We start from the raw sequence: 15,030 nt of genomic DNA on the forward strand, positions 1-15,030 counted from the left end.
ATTTATATCATGGTCTACTAAAAGAGTGACTTCTGTAGTTCTGTCTTCTATGGAGGGTTTCTGAATCAGTGAGTTCAAGGGAACAAAAGGGAGGGAAGGATCCCAACCCATGTGATGATAGCTGATAGGACTAGAATTTTGTGAGATCGAGAGATCCAGAGAGAAACGAAGCACGTGACGCGTGTCCGGCGGGCTTAAAACGAAGAAGAAATTTTGTCATCTTCTATATCGTAGCAAAACTCTGGCAAAGGCACACGTCGTGACCCTGTGGCTCGTTATGCGGCTCCGCAGAGGCCATCTGAGTTGGATTGGCTTATTCTGTGGTAAGTTCATCCTGCAGTCATGGCGGCAAAACTCTACCCCCGAGCTCCGATTTCTCTGGATACCGGTTACTGGTTCAAAATCCGGATAATATCCACCGTAAACTTCTTAATATATGACTGATTCGCTGCCCACTTCAGTCCAGCGAGGAATGAATTTCAATCAAGGGACTGAGAGTCGATTCTACCGCACAGCCTATAAAATTCCACTTTGCATACTGACCGATGGAAGAAGACTGATAGAAACGGGATTCAGTAGTTCAAATTTCGGCGGAGAAAATAACCTGCAATTGGTGAGCACATTCATGAAGAACAGTCCAACACCCCTGCTAGTGTGCAGGTAAAATTACAGAGAATGATAACTGTCTTCCATGATGACGCAAAATCGCTCCAAGACAACGGAAGAACACATGTGACGATTCTCCCAACCGTGGGCCGGACTGCAGGTTCCGCCCGAGTCAAAGTCGATTCGGTGAAACTTCTAATGGTAAAACAATTCGGAAAGCGATCAATAGAAGAGAGAACTCGGGCTTCCAACTTCAATGATTTTATCCACTCTTTTTAGCGGATCTTAGGTTCTCGTAGAAAAAATCCAATGGCTAAATGCTAGCTATTTTATTGTCTCGATCGATTTTCATCCGAGAAAATAGGACTTCGCGCACAGAAATCTAGAATATCAAGGGATCCTACCAGCCTAAACTGGTAGACTCCAGAGACCGGAAAAATGTCCTTATCCAATGCCCTGGTTGATATTAATAAGATGATGAGAGTTCTGAGTTTTGTACTTGGACGGCAAATCGTAGACTTCTACGGCTACAGCGAAATTGAAAATAATGTTCCAAAAGGAGTACTCTTATACCTCTACGGCTACAGAAGAGTGGTAATCAATACAATCAAACGTTCTTAGTCAATAATTCAACAGCGGACAAAGTAATAAATAGTTTTCTACTGAGCAACCTATAGAGGAAGATGCATTTTATAATGACATACATGACTCCAACAGTACATTCTGTATATTCTTCTATGTTATCTCCAATCATGATTTTTTCTTTCTTTTTTATCATCCACATGCAAATATTCCCTTTTACTCATCCACGTGCAAATATTCAATTTTTTGTCCCTCATTCACTTAATTTGGGATTCTACTTTTGGGAGTTAACAATATGTTACTCCATTCATACTCAAAAAAGAAAAAAAAATGATCTGCTGTACGCGATTAATACATTGTCGTGATGCAAATGTTTCTTTTGTCATTAGTATATTATTTACAACTTGAAGACATTTCAGTTATTGCACTGAACATATCCTTCAACTATAATCGCCACTTTTATTTGTCTGTCTCATTCTCCGCTGTAGAACCCATGTTCATGCATGTTAAGTATCTTTTGAGTTATTGTAAGTTTTTTTACTTGTTCCCTCTTCTCCTCATCATATAATTTCCTCGTAAACATGTTCATGTCTTCTTCCGCTCTAAGAAAGAATTCTTCAGGATTCAAGGGAATGGACTTTCCCACATGGGTTATGAGTTTTCCTAAGATTATAACTCTCCTAAAAATTGTAGCCAGTCAACAGAAGTATCCATTGATCATTTGGAGGTAAGAGTAAGTCCCCCATCCCCACATGGAGGACGATAAAGTGAGTGGCTGGGATTCCTCTTTATCGTCTTCTAATTGTATCTGTTACATTGCTCATAATAAACTTTTACCTTTTGGTTAGCTTAGGTTATTTCGATAGCTCTTTATCATCCCTGACATCTTAACTAGGAATCATCTCCTTGGTCCCGCTAAGATCATACATGATAAGCCAAAAATAGGGGTGAATTTTACTAAATTTTAATCCCTTGTCGTTATCAATTTTAGCTTATACAATAAAATTTATAAAAACCCTACTTAAGATGTGTAGTGATAAGTAAAGGTATCGTCCGATGGAAGCTAGTAAGGAATCCAATTTGATGATCTGCTTGAGTAATTTGACCCTAATTAGAGTTAATTTGATCTTCAAGGAAGATCAAATCACCCTAATTTGATGAGGAATTTAGAAAGGGAGGCAGGAGAGATGAGATGAATAGAAGAAATGTGGGGCTCTAAATTGAATTATTTGATCCAATTTAGAGGATCAAAGTAGTCAATTAGAGGGATTCATAAGGAAATTTGATTGTGTTTTGGTTGGTTTTGTAGGTTTGATAATTCAGAAATAACTAGACTATTAGATAATAAAAGGGGGTAATTTAATCTCCTAAAATTAAATCTTTTTTAATAGTTTTTTTCTAATGGGTACTTGGAATAGCTAGGTAAATCTCTGATATCGGACGTCGTCTAGGACATCGTCCGGTCGACACCGAATATAATTGTTCGATGCCGATAAGGGATAATGTATTGGATTACTGCAGTGTCGTCGTCCGACGGTTGCCCTAACAGGTATGTAACTACGTGATGCTGAATGCCCCACGTGGCGGACGTGCAGGCTACGACTCGAGGAAGGTGCCGAGCTCCAAGCTTGGACGGGAGTCGCCGAGCGACAGTGACGGTGGCCTCTCGAACCTCGTTGGAGGGATGAGGATGTCTACGGCCGAAGGGAATCAATCCGTTGGGCTCGCACATAACAAACATACTCGTCCGTGACGGTAAGACAATCAAAGACGTAGTTTTCTCGCATTTAGCCTCTCTCACCTACCTAGCCTGAGCGCGGCGGAGTCAAGGCGAAAATCTACTGTAAGAAGTAATTAAACAAGCGACGGGAGAGGATGGCGTACCTCGTCGACGGTGACTCGTAGTGCAGGGCTTCGTCTTCGTTGGCGGCCGTTCGGAGCGGGTGGGGCAGAGAGACGCCAGAGTAGACACGGTGGCTTGACGTGCAGTGGAAAATGCCAGAGCTTCGTAAAGATCAGACGTAGAGGAGGATGAACGAATCAGCAGTGCGCGCGGTTCCACACACAAACGATCGAATTCCACGGACTGGAACGAACGATGCAGTCCCCCCGGAACGGACAGGACGGTCGGTTGGCTTGACCGATTTGGCCTGGTCAGGTCGATCAACCGGATCGGGTTGGTCGGGTCGCTCGACCAGGTCGGATCAGTTGGGTAGATCAGTCGGCCCGTTCGGTCGGACAAAAGGGGGCGGTCGGCTCGGCTGGTCGGTCGGTCAGTCGGTCGGTCGGGTTGGTCGGATCGGTTCGATCAATCGGTCGGCTGATCGGGTCGGGTCGGCTCGGTTGGATCGTGCGGCCGATCGGGTCGGGTCAGGTCGGTTCAGTCGGTTCGAACTGGTCGGTCGTTCGGTCAGACCGATCGAAGCGGACCGAACAAGTCGTTCAGGCGGGCCGGCCATGGTCGGATCGGTCGGTCGATCGGAGGACTGAGCCGACTGTTCGCTGGTGGGGGGGGGCGACCGGTGGCCAGTCAGAATGGCCATGAGGAGCTCCGCCGGTGGTGGCTCCGCTAGAGGGCTGCTCAGGGGGGTCTCGTCGGCATCCGACTGGACCCAGGTCGATGGCGGTACCCCCAACAGGGGCGTCTGCTGGTCTCAGCGAGTCTGGCCGAGCAGAGATCTGGTCGGGCAGCGGCATGCCAGTCACGGCCGCCGGAGGAAGGCAAGGAGCGTCATAGGGAACTGGGTCCCCAGTCCGTCGCGAAAATCCACCTGTGCATCGTGGTCGGCTCTCGTCAATTTGGGGGGGGGAGGAGAAACAGCAGCTTCAACTTCCCCCATTGCTCTTCATTCTCCTCTGCTTCTTCTTCCTTTCTTTGTGTGTTCTGTTGTTTTCTCTCCCAACGGAGGAGGAAGGAGACCACAACAAAAAAACAAACAACACTTCTTTTTTTTCTGGTCTGCGTTCTTAGGGCGCCCTCTCTTCCCTTATAAAGGGGGAAGAGATGGGTCCTAACATGGGCCATAAAGGAGGGGTCCATTAGGGGAGCCCTTATAAATGGGCTCCCCTCATTACAAACAAAGATAAAGACATAAAAACAAGGGGAGATGAGGGAATGGGGAAAGACAAGGGAGGGAGAGGCAAGGGGGAAGGGTCAACGGAAGGTCCCTCCCTTTGACAGTAAAACAGCGGACAGACGAACACGTCGCAAACGTGCCAAAACACGGCGACGAGAACGAGAAAAGACAAAGCACACAAGAGAGAGATGAGAAAACGAAAAGGACAACTAAGAAGCTTCACCCGGACTTCAACGTCGAGGGGGCGCGGCGCGGATGACATCGATGACGACTTTTGATGGCGTGCGCCATCAATCTCTCAATCTCTCCTCTCAATCTCAGTAAGGGCTTGTGCATTTTGCTCAAGCCTAGTGGTTTGGAAGTTCAGACCAAGTTCAAGTAGAAAGATGAAGAAATTCAACTAAAACATCATCCAAAATACACTAAAAATTCAAATACAATGAAGAAAATGGTACCAAACAGGTTGATCCAAGCTGGAGGTCCTCTCTGTCTTGTAGCTGTGATAGATCACCATCCAAAATGAACCCCTCTCGAAATTCGGCTTTATACTTAGGTTAAATATTAAAAATTACCATTTTACCCCTAATTAGTAATCAATTGTTATCCATCAATGTAGGTTTGATCTGAATGATCCAACCAACATATAGAAAGAGGGGATCAAGACGAGCATATCCATAAAAAATGATCTTAATCGGACTTCAGGATCAAAAGTTATGAATAAATGAATTTAAACCAATTTTAGCCCTTGGATTTTTTGGTTTTGATCGTTGAGCGCCACGTACCCCCTGGGGAGAAATAAAAACAAAGAGAAAAGGTCAGAAAAATGGGCTTTGTACATTTTGCAATGCACTTAAGGTGTGTTCCTTTCACTGTGCTAACAAATTGCAAAACGCCATGTCACCACCCGTGCACACACGTTGTACGCGACGCGCAGGGGTGAACTTACCTCTCGATGGCGCCCATCAGAACTCGCGGTCGGATTGTCATCCGACCGCTGAGATGAGGCCAAGTCGACTCCCGAAAAAATTGCCTGGACATTTTGCAGAGAAGCCCTTTTTAAAATATGAAATTGCAGTTGGACGCCGCCCAGAAGTATTTGTCTACGTGCCCTTCTGCACTCTCTCTCCTCCGAATTTTTCCTGAAATCACAAAAATACCATGACATTTTGTAATTAAATCCCTACCACTTTTACATAATTGTGTATATGCCACTGCCGAGAGCTGTTTTTAGGGATATAATTGCAACATATATTGACAATAAGCCCCTCGAAGTTAGAAAATTACTTTAACACTCATTTTCTCCTTATAAATATATTCTTTTTCTCTTTAAAAATTCATTTCTGCCTCAAATAAAACCCATAAAAATCCAATAAAATCCTACAAAATCGTAGAAAATTCTAGAAAATTCAGTAATTCATCCCCACACTAATTAACCTCAAACTTAAATTTTAAACCTGCCATTTTTATTTAAGAATAATTATTTCAAGCTTAAATAAATCCCAGAAAATTCATAAATTAACAGAAAACTAGGGAAAGTCAGAAATCACTTGGAAACATTAATTATATGTAAATATATGATAACAACCCCATTTTAAACTCTTTAAATGCATAAAATTGTGCTAATAAAATGAAATAAAGACCGAACAAATATCATCAATAATTTACCCAAATCATGAACTTATATAATCAATAAAAACTTAAGTTTATATATTTTACTTTAATGAATTGAAAATTAAATTTTGAATAAAAAGTAATGCTTGGTGAACTTATACAGTTAATTACTTGTACTTTGATGGAAAAAAAGCGTGTCTCATTTGTTGTTCAAACATCAAGCTTTTCAGTGTGATGGAGACCCACTAGGAGGCTTTGATATTTTATTACCAGGGTCTCAAAATTAATGATATTTTTTGGGAAATATTAATATTAGAGGTCATAATTTTATATATAATATAATTCCTGAAATATTTACTTAATTAAACTGAGCTAAAAAACACTTAAATTTTTACTAAATATATTTTGATGCAAATAGATGATGAAATTGTTTATGAATAAATAAATACGAAGGTATAATATTTTTGTATCATCCTACTTATCAGTACAGTGGTAAGTATAATATTTTGAGTTTATTTTAATAAATTTTTAGTTATCTTATATTATGTAGAATTTACCCCAATGAATTAGGAAGATATAACAGAGATAATATAAACAGAGTACCAGTTATTTTTTGCATTTTAAACGTATGTTGTTGTTTGAATTTATTTAAACCTTGTAATTAGAAGGGTTTATTTCTCACAAATATTTAGGCAGATAAATTCTTTAAAGAATGACACTCAGATTTTTTCAAAATAATAAACATGTTTAATTTCAGGAAATTTTAATATATAAATCATTTTTTTCAAATGAAATTAGGCGCCCGTAAAAGGGGGTGCCACAAAGTTTATTCTTATTCTCCAAACAATACCAACCAGAATTATCAAATGATAATTTAAATTGTCCTCAATCACTTTTATCATACTTTTGAGTCAATTTATTTTTTCTTGAGTCAACAAAATAATGAGTATTTAGTTTTTTTCTCTAAGGGAATCAATTTAAATTCCAAAAATGAATTTAAAACTATATATTCTTTAATAAAAATATTTTTATTTGAATTTTTTATACTCACACACAATTAAAACCCAAGAAAAATAATAATTTCAGAAAATAAAACGCTATTTACAGAATTTGGGTGCATCCATCCCATTTACAGATTTCTTTCATATTGGACCTAAAATATTTACGTATGTGAGTATTTCTTGTGCTGATGTCGTTCATACGTAAGGAGGTAAACTACAGAATCAAACAAAAGGTTAGAAGCATTTGCTTCAGAATCAAACAAAAGGTTACAAGACACTTAGTTCATAGTTCAATTAGATGTGTATATAATTTGTACTGGTTTATGATGTAGGAACACATTGACCAAAAAGGAATACCTTAGGCAACTGTACCAAATGATGCATTAAAACTTTATTAAAAGTAACTCTCAAAATTGCTGATGAGTGAGTGATAACTTGAAAATTAACATGATTAATTGATGAATTTTACATTATATTTATGTGTTTTAATGACCATATTTGCATGTTATCATACTAAAATGGAGATAAATGACTTACATTTTGATTTTACTATTCTTTCTAATTTTTTATCATTTTTTTACATGGTATTTAGCCTCATTTTATTGAAGAAATATTTTTAGATGGCTTTAAATACTTGGCTAAAGGTTGGTAAGGGCTCTCATAATTTTTCCATATTTTTATATAATTTTCTGACCAATATTTAGCCAAGAAATGATTTTGTTTTATTTAAATAATACATATGCTATTTACTTAGCATTTTTTATAATAATATATATATATCAAGGGGCATCCACGTCATTCGCCCAAAATTTGGGTAAATACGCAGATGCGTTTATATATATATATATATATATATATGAAAAACACAATAGTCGACGAAGGTATCTTTTTTATTTTTTTATATACCTTATCGGTTAGCCGCATGCATTAAATGCATGCGGCAACCGACACGCTTGATCTTTTTCACATGAATCGGTTAGCCATGTGCATTTAATGCACATGCTAACCGACACGCGTAACACTTTTTTTTAGGTCGTTAGCGCGTGCATTTAATGCACGCACTAACCGACACATGTGAATAAGTGCATGCAGCGTCGATTCGCCGCGTGCATTAAATGCACACGGAATCGACAATGCATGTAGTCAAAAATTGCGGCTCAACGGAAAAAAAATAATAAAAGTCTTTTGTCCTTTTTTATTATTATTTCAGTGACGTGGAGCTTTCTTGACCATCTATAACGAGACAATCATTTCACAATGATTCTGACTCGTTCAAGCGCCAAAAAATGTGACAGCGCACGATCCAAGGACAGGGAAAATGAGAAAAAGAAAGTCCAGCCAATAGAAAAATTCAATTCTTTTTATAAAGATAAAAGAGATCCAATGGTGGAGATTAAGCGCCAGTAAAATGACGATATCTTGAGATCTAGAGGTCAGATTGGGCTGAAATTTTGAGGGCATGTTTGTCTTTCCCCCTCTACATTCCCTACGCTTGGATCTTTAAATAGAGGTCTGGAAAAGGGTAGAATTCACTTTTTGAAGATCTCTCCAAGGATTTGGCCAAGAAGGACACAAGAGTTGCTTTGGAAGTCAATAGTTCTTGATTCTGCCCTCAAATTTGTAAGTTTCTGATTTGTATTTCAATCTTCTTCTCGAACGATTCTAAAACGCCAAGGCATGGGCTAAATTTACATGCCATAGAAGTGGTTTTGAATGAAATTAGCTCTGCTTTTTTATTCTGATTCAAGATCTGGTTTTTATTCTTTAATTCGACATCAATTTTGAACATTTCTGCATTATTAGATTTTTAGTTTAGCGTCGGATTTCATCATTTCCCCAAATTCTTCACTTTCTCTCTCTAGGTTAATTTTTCTAGTTTCTCCCTCTAGATTTCAATTTTTATTGTTTGGAAATTTAATTAAATATATAAAAACCCTAAAAATAAAATCTTATTTGAAAATTCATCCATCTTGAAGTCCAATTTTAAAATCCCTTTCTTGATTAGTAATTCCCAATTTTAGTTCATAAAAATTATCTTAAAATTTTATAATAATTGGGAAATTAATAATCCGAATTAATCTGATCTTATAATTGAAATAATTCTATCTTGAGTTTTTTGACCGAAATAGTGAAAATCAAAATTAAGTTTTTTTACTTAATTTTGATTAATTAAAAACATTATTATGTATAATTAAGATTTATTAATTACAAAATTAATTCATATTTGAATTAATTCATTTTAATTGGATAAAAATTCTTACTTGCTGCCTTCCTGTGGTTCGACCCCTTGCTTGCTCTATTTTCTATATTTAGTGAGAATTACTTTCGACTTCATTTCATGTATTATAATTTATATTCAATCATAAAAAACTATACAAAATTATAAATAACATATGATGTAATTTATGTACAAAATTAAATCCCTATAAATATCATAATGTAAAAGTGAACTCACATTATGAATGCATAATCAAAGCCCTAAAACCCTCAATAATGTGAAGATATAAGAGTATTTATTGTATGATAATTATTAAGGTTAGTTGTGATGACATGTTCACATTTTGCATCTTCAACTTTTTTCTAGCTAAAGTTAACTACTAAAATTGAATCATGTAAGTTCATGGTAATTATAATCTACCAGTATAGATATGTAAGCTTTGATCTATGTGAGAACTTCTAACCAACTAATTATTGTATCATCTCATGAATTTGGGATCTTTTAAAGACTAAAATGATTCAAACAAATGTGAATCCTGTTGTTATTTATTTTTAATTTTCAGTATTTTTTTGTAAATTTTTCTGGTATCATATTTTTTATAACAGAAAAGGTTTAGTGGGAATATATTTATGGAATTTTGGATAAATATTTTTGAAGTCATAAATGTTTTTTATTAATTAAAATTTTCATATTATTAAATTGACTATTAAAATAGAAAAAATTCTTCAAAAATACCCAAAAAATTTTTAAAATTATTAAAAACATGTTAAATTAGTATACATAATAAAAATAGAATAGAAATGTTTCGCTTCTGTTAAAATTAGTTTTCAGTATATCTATTCCATTTAATTAAACTTAACTTTTAGAAAGTATCATAAAATCCCAAAAATTTAAAAAACATATCTTACATATTCGGAGAAGCTTTTATTCTAAGAATATATTGTAATTTTAAAATATATATTATATATAATTTAAATATATATGTTAACAAGAATTTACTCGCATTAGCTTCTCCCTCTGGATTCCAACCTTACTTACTTTGTGCTAAGTAAAATTTTAATAAACACTTTAACATGAGTCACAGCCTTATAATGACCACTTTTGATGTCATTTTAAGTCTATGATAGACCTAGTATTTACTTTTATCTATCCAATGGAAAATGTACTAATGAATGACCTTTGGGTGCATGCACTATCATTGATATCTCAACTTATGTTACTTCAGGAGCCATAATTTGTCATTTGTCACATATACAAGATTAGTATCATTCCGTACTGATCAACCATCCTTATCAAGACTTGGTGGTGTAGACCAAGCCACTGTAGCTTGAATGTTGAAGGAATACATTTTATCCTAGTCTAAGTTTCATTTGGAGATAATGAACTCACATGTGTGGATATCAGTCCAACATTTCTCATATATTTGAGGTGTCTGAGAAGATCTTCAGGCTCAGGCAATGCACACCCAGCCTCTAGAAATTAAATGCTACTATCACCGATCTCCTAAAAGAGCTTGAGTTTTACCAGCCCTACAATTTTTCTCTTGCAACAGTCTCAAAATCACGATGATCCAGTCGTTCCCATCTTCCTCGTTAAATTAGACCCATCATTTAATTTACAAGTGGTCTTTTGAAAGCATTTTTCAGCCTTAGTGTCATTCTGTGTGTCTGTCAATAACATGTTGCTCACAGGATGTGATTCTACTAGTATTGCTCATGTAAAGGCATACCTGCAAGAGACTTCAGACATTGAGAGGCCCATGTACCCCTTGGGATTAGATTTTCTTATCAATATGGGAAGCCGTTGCACAGTCAAGGGAAGTACGTGCTTGGTATGTTGAAGTAAATGGAAATTTCAGGATGCAAGCCATGATCACAACAATTAGCAATACGTCAAATATTGAATATGCTGATCTACCTGATAGTTAAATTACATCAATCCACAATCCACAATCTCTATCGGGGTGATGCGAAGAAGCTGATCTACCTAATAGTTACTCTCCCATATAGTGAATATGCTGTGGATCTATTGAATAAGTTAATGTGTACATCTATGGAGATCTAATGAACCAAAATTAGGCTTAATTATGTCATGTCAGGCTTATTATTTATACAACAATATAGATAATTTTTCTACGAACATACAGCAAGTATGGGTCAAATCCAAAGGAAATAATAGAATAAATGAAGTTTTAAATTTGTATTATTCTTTTTATTGTTCATTTTCTTATTGTTCATCATCTTTGTTGTTAATTCTTGTTTTTATTATTATTATTTTCCTATTCTTATATTTTCTTATTATTATTTATTTTTTTCAAGTGCATTCATTGAAGCCACATAAGTCAGGAAGAGTACTGAGACAACATGATTGTTTCACTGGAAATATTATATCAGGAGAATTGAAGACATTACATCTTAAGGATGATGATGCACTAACTTACAATGAGGAAGTCAAATGTTCCTATTTTTACAAATGGGGAGAAATGATGCATTGTGAAATTCAATCCACGCACCACAACCAAAGCTGGTACTTAGTTAACCCTCCCAAAGATGTAGTACCTATCGGGTTTAAGTGGATCTTTAAGGAAAAGATCAATGCATATGAATGAGTTGAAACATACAAGGAAAATGTTTGTTGCAAAGGTATCTTCAAAGGCAAGGAGTTGACTATTATGGAACATTCTCACCATTTTCCATGATGAATACAATCTGAATCCTTCTCCCATAGTTGCACACAATGACCATGAGATCTAGGAATTGGATGTCAAGACCACTTTCCTCAACAAAAACCTAGCAGAAGATGTGTATATGATACATCCCAAGGGTTATGCATCCAAGGAGTTTCCAAATAAGGTGTGAAAGTTCCAAATGTCCAGTCATGGATTTAAGAAAGCTTCGAGAAGCTGGAATATTAGATTTGATGAGGCCATTATATCATATGACTTCATTAAGAATGAAGATGAACCATGTGTGTACAAGAAGACTACTCATTGAGAAGGATGTAGGGCCGTTGTCATTAGTAGAGGTGTGGTAGTCTAAGAAATTATCCATAAATAATTTGGGAGAAGCAAACTAACTATCAAGAATATGTATCAATAGAGAAAGATCAAAGAGGTTCCAAGGATTATTGTAATCCATGTACATAGACACCATAGTCAAAAAAATTGGCACAAAGAACTCCAAGTGAGGTTTCATGCAAATGAGATATCGAGTTTGAGTATTTAAAAGAACCCACATATGCTTTGGTTATCGGATCCATCATGTACACAATGCTATGTGCTAGGCCTGATGTTGCATTTTCTCTAACTCTTATGGAAAGAATTTTGGCATACCAAGGAGAGGAACGTTGGGTTGTGGTGAAATGCATCCTTAAGTAATTGAGAAGGACCAAGTAATTATTTCTAATTTGTGAAAGAAATGAGCTGAAGCTTCATGGATATACTGACTCAAGTTTCATGTCAAACATAGATGATAACAGATCTACATCTTGATTCATGTTCGCATTGAATAGAGGCACAGTATCTTGGAATCATTGCAATAAAATCAGTATTGCAAACTCGACAATGGAATCCAAGCGCATTGCAGCGGCTGAAGCTACCAAGTAAATAGCATGGTTGAAGAAATTCATCAAAGAGCTTTTCATTTTCCTTTTATCTCAAAGCCTATTCCCTTAGTGCAATGTCAAAAGCAAAAGAGACACAATCGCATCAGAATTCAAAGCACATTTTAAGGTGCTTTCGTTTGATTGGGGAGATCATTGCTTGAGAAGATAATGTGATGAAAATGGTTCCATTAACCGAAAACATAGCAGACCCATTAACAAAGCCCCTAGCTCACGATATTTTGCGCATTGGAGAAAAAAAAGAGGATCCTTGAACAAGGGTGATTGGCTTTTCTCCAAGTGGGATATTGATGGATATTTTGTGGCCATTAAGCCAATCATACTTCCATGTTTTAATTAAGTTAATTGAAATGATTTTTTCATTATTATTATAGTATGTTGTTTATAATAAAATCCCTGAACACATGTAATGACTTAGTGAATTATGATGCGATCATAATACGGTGATAACTATTCTAAATATTTGTATTCATTGGATACTCAAAATGGAAAGTGAGTTATCTAGATAGAATTGGACTATTTGATCCTACTTATATAATAATTATGGCTGATCCTATGGCCATTAGTGTAGAGATACTAAACATAGATGGTGGGTTCTCTTTAGAGAAAGATTTCATTCAAATGATCTATATAAATCTCATAATGTTATTAATTTAGAGTCAATGAATTTGATTCATGTCATGTTTGTATTAGTGGTTCATTGACCTGAGAAACCATGGACGTCTTGTGTAGGTATGTCAATGTTTTGACTAATATGTTTGAATCCTTAACCATGGGAACCAAATATTTCTTAGGTTTTACATACTAATACCTACATAAGGGTGATTGAGTGTTCAAGACGGGATCATTTGTCTTGGGTAGAAGAGGAGATTCACTCAAGGAAGAAAATGCATTAAACCACTAGTTGGGGTTGTGAATCATAGAGATGGAAAAGATGTTCAATAATATCTCTACTATGCAATAGTACTAACTGAATGACCAATTCACATTTGATGACTAACCATACTCAAATTTATCAAGACTCTTATACAGATGAAGGATTATTCATATACGGTAACAGATGACTGATACTTCTAGAGGTCCGCCAAGTGAATGAATTAAATAAATCTCCCAAGAAGCAAGTAAGAGTGGAAAACTTTTCCCATAATGTTCATAAAGTATTTTATGTTTTAGAGATTAATTTTTAATTGTTCTTTATCTTCCACTTCATTGGAAATTTGTTTTCATGTGCCAAACCATAGCCCAAAAACCCAACATGTATGTGTCATCTGTGACACTATTATCCCACCTTTGACACTATGCATCATTAATTTATTATCAATCTGTAACTTAAGTATGTCACCATGTGACGCAGCATTCCCAATGATTATAGATAATCTGTCAAAGAACACGATAATAGTGAATATTCATGAAGACGCATTAAAGTTGGTGAATTTGTATTTTACTGTGAGAAGATACTTTTTCGTCATTACACACATCATAAACCTTGTAACTCAAGATAGGTTTAGTATTCTACATGTCAAAGAGACCCATCAATGCATATCATTATTAATTACAATAATAATGATAGGTTCCCTAATAAAGGTCATCAATGCATCTAGAAGATCCCTGAACAGAATTATGCAAGGTTTCTTTATACTAACAACAAGATGGGATTACACTGACACTTTTCTGCTGGGAGCATGGAGAAAAGAGAGATTCTTAAAATAATGGCAATGTATGTGATAAAAAAATTAGTCTTGCTTAAGAAAGATTGGGAAAAAAAAATCTGGAATACTATAATCCTTGAAAAGCCTACAAACCAAACTTGCAACTCAAAGGTGCCAACAGCAAATGAAGCCATTGTCATCTTCAACCCATTAATGAGACCTTTAGATTGTGTCATGCAAGGGATCATAGATGCAACCTTTTTTCAGGTCAGTGGCATCATCTCGATGTGATAGCTATTTATCAAGGGAAATTTCTCTCTAGAGCTTGAAGGACTCATGCCTTTTTCATTCAAACATGACACGTCATTGCATCAGGCTGAGCACACAACCATCATTGATCTGGGGCACAAGCAACATGTGTACACAAGATCATCTCCTACCAATGGGTCACAGCCATTATACAGGTATAAAATAACAAGCAAATATTTTTACACATCAAGGGATTCTATCAATGGGATGAGAGCACCCTCAAAATAGGGGGAACGTATTATTTTATGCTGCATCATGCTATCATCTACTACAAACAATTTGCATAAATTTTGAGAGAGGTTTGAGCTACTTATGATATTGAGTTATTATTAGAGAGACCAGGATGATTTCAATGA

The sequence above is a fragment of the Wolffia australiana genome, chromosome 5 (assembly GCF_029677425.1).
Source record: "Wolffia australiana isolate 7733 chromosome 5, ASM2967742v1".
Taxonomy (NCBI): domain Eukaryota; kingdom Viridiplantae; phylum Streptophyta; class Magnoliopsida; order Alismatales; family Araceae; genus Wolffia; species Wolffia australiana.